Below are 3,777 nucleotides of genomic sequence, written 5' to 3' on the forward strand. Positions count from 1 at the left end.
ACAACCAAACTGAACTTGGAATTCCATCCGGAATCCATCACCATCCTTGAGGAATTTTCCATCTCCTTGTCCCTCAAGCTTTACTGCAATCCAATCCCAGATCACTAGGTCCTAAATCAAGACTAATCTCTCAAGCTTTATCGCAATGCAAACTAGGATCACTAGGCCCTAAACTGAGACTTCTCCCTTAGGCTTTACCATGTATCCTGCCAAAACTTGTTAAGGGATTCCTAGGCCTTTCGGAATCGAGACCACCTCCACCTCGGATTCTAAAATCCATCCAGCAAACCAAAGCTCAAAACCGAGATAAGCATCCCAACATACCACATCATCTAAAAAAATTCAAGGCTAGGCTGCAAACCACTATCATAACGTGACAAAACCATGCCACTGATAAGAAGAGAAACATACACCAACATGCAAATCCATGAATGTCCAAACCATCTAGGGAATCACACATGAAAAACGTTACCGACAAGTGTTCCCACTGAACCTGCTTGATCCTACTTTTCCTTCATTGATCCTTGCTTTCCTTCATACCCTTTTTCTTGATTTTCCTTTCTTTCTCCAAAGCTAGAGTGATCCTAGAAAACCCTAAGTGACCAAGAGTGAGAGAGAGAGAATAGTGAGAGACCCAAACTTGAACTGATGAAGGGTTACCAACTGATCCTCAGAATCCTTTTTATTAATGACACTTATATTTTTTTCCTTTTCCATTGTTTTCCTCTAATTTCCTCCTCACATGAAACCTGTGACATTTCACCTTACTTTTTTTCCTAATTTCCATGATTTTCCTAAATAAATGTGCCAAAATTCCATTTTTCCTTTTAATTCCTTTTCCCTAGCCTTTTCCAATTTTCCTTAGCCAAAATACACATGCAGCAATGCCCACTAGGATATGTTTTCCCAACATTCAACTTGGAATAAGTGTCCCTTTACTGTGGTCTTATTTTTCCTTTATTAACTTTTATTACATGAACTTTTCACTAGGGTTGATACACCTTGCATCCCCTCATGTGGAGGGGTGTACAGTCTTCCTGGTGTTGGAAATAATACTGAGAGGGGGGGGGGGGGGGGGGGGGGGGTGAATCAGTATTATCAAATCAATATAACTTTTTCATTTCCATACTCAGATTCACATACGCTACTTTAGTTAAGGATACCCGCGTATATACGCAACTGTGTTTAATGCAACTAGCGTATATCTTGTAAACTTATGATTCAATTAGTTGATCTTCAATGAGTGCATAAGAACATTAATAACCATATTAACAGTAAATAGGTGCAGTAAAACATAACAAATCATCACACATAAGGAGCACACATGAACACCATGATATAAGGTGGAAACCCAATGTGTGTGAAACCCACCTGCTGCAAATCGTCTCTATCTTCCTTTAATAAGAAACTTATTTTTACAATAGTACTGGTGCAGTCTTATACCAGTACGCAGGCTTCTACTTGCAGAAGGCTACAACCTTCTCTCATTCTCCAGACTCTCTTGGAAGGGAGCTACAACCCCCTTAGCTCTTGTACTAGCTAAAGTAGTAGTACATAGGTGCTGGCCTACAGAAGACTACAACCTTCTCTTTTCTTCTAGGGACCACGTTTCATAAATTTTCATACTGGATCCATAAATACAAAACAATCACTACTGCAATACAATCATCAACTTATACCTGCATCATCAATCTCTAAATCACCCAATACTGAATCACTGAAACCCTGTCATCAAAACACAGTTACCAGAACACAGACCAGAGCCCAGAACTCTGCAACAACCACTAGAACCAAACAACAACCTGAAACATCAAATCTCATAATGCATACGCTACTTGACTATATCAAAACTGTGTGTATACGCGCTTTCACTAGAGAGAACTCGCGTACAGATCTAACGATAATTACTTATACCTTCACTGCCATTTCAAACTTGATTCATATCGAGCCAAGCATCACATACCCATAATCAGCATACTAGATCTCCACACTTCATCAGACACTCATTACTTCCACACCCTTGGCCTAATGATCTTCTCCTTATATAGGTTTAGGCTTCTCTCAATACCATGGTCCAAAACCATGTAGAACCAATACCTTGGACCCAATACCTGGGGTCAACACTTTGGACCAAATACCATGGACCAATACCAAAATACCATGGACCAATACCACGGACCAATACTTAGTTTTCCAACATGTACGTGCCTTTCCTTCTGTGAACCTACGTGTACGCATACGCGCCTTTTGTTCTTCTCACCCGCGTGTATATGCGCTTTCATCAAGGTTAACTTGTGTATATCTCTCTATTTACTTGTTGTACTAAGATCTATCCTCTGTTTGAGTTGCCATCACTTGTATCATACCTTTGAGTGAGTTTCCATCAAGGAAAACACTTGTATCATAATGCCAACAATCTCCCCCTTTAGACTTGATGGAACCATGACACCAAGTCACTCTCCCCCTTTGACATCAAGGGCAAAGGGAAGACCAAGAAGTTCTCTCCCTCCACTATCCATACTCCCCCTAAGTACCTGTTGAAATCTCTAATTGGGCTCCCCCTTTGTATATGCCAAGATGTACCAATCCATCCATGCTCCCCCTGAGCACATGCAAGGTCTTTATAACAAAGACCAACAATTCATTCAAGACCATGATAGTCATTAGACACTATCATACATCATAAATGATTTGCACCATAAGTATCAGCATCCAAACCTGCAATACCATTCCTTTGATCAAACAACAAGATGTATCATTTAGCCTCATAAGCTTCATCACCAAAGACTTCTAACCATAATGCCAACAATGCATTATTTGAAGTATATGCTCCCCCTGAGCCTGTGCCAACCATCATATACCATGACCGAACCATTTCCTGAGTCTGTTCTGCTGCCTTTTTCTTCTGAGCTCCATATACGCGACTCTGTAGCCTCTAGATCGCGTATATACGCGACTTATCTTCATTATATCAGCGTATGCAAAATGGAATACTAAAGGTCTTCACTTTCAGTTTCCATTGTGTCTGTTATGTCAACTAACTGAGTTATGTCACACCTTTCTGTCTCTAATTCTATCTTCTTCAATACTTGGAGTTGTGATGATGTATAATCCTCTTGCTTTGGAGTTTAAATTTTGCTCATGCATTCCCTTGCTTTATGTCCAAACTTGTTACATGCATAACATCTTACATGATTTATGTTCCTTCTGTAGCAGTCAATGGCTTTGTGACAAAACATATTGCAAGCAAAACAATACCCCTTAAAGTTCCTCGAACGTGATGATCTTTCTATGTGATAGTCTTGAACCATTCTACTTCTGCATTTGGCTACAACATGTCCAAGATTATGACATACATAACATTCAACATTATTCATCGGAGGAAATAATCGTCTATCATTTCCACAGTTAGGAGTACAAGATATTCTTTGAGGAATTTCTTTCCTTGGTTGTTGATGCGGTTGTCTTCTCATCTCCTTGTTGAGCATTTCAGATTTCTCATTAGAGTTCCTTCCCTCACCTTCAATAGATTCATAAAAACCAAGACCCATTTTAATAGCAGGTGACCTTTGACTACTAAGAATATCATCCAAAATTTTAGTATTGTCTTGAAATCGTAATAGTTTATCCTTTTCTTTTAATTTACCTTTCAAGATATTTACCTCAACTTGATGTTGTTCTTCCTTTTCCAGACATTGCTTCTTCAAAATTTCTTCAGACTTTCTTCCTTCTTCCACTTGTTGCCTTAGTTTGAGAATATATTTTTCTTGTTCTTCA

Source organism: Pinus tabuliformis, chromosome 1_2 (assembly GCF_031772625.1).
Source record: "Pinus tabuliformis cultivar Carrire ecotype Pingquan chromosome 1_2, CPIR1, whole genome shotgun sequence".
Taxonomy (NCBI): Eukaryota; Viridiplantae; Streptophyta; class Pinopsida; order Pinales; family Pinaceae; genus Pinus; species Pinus tabuliformis.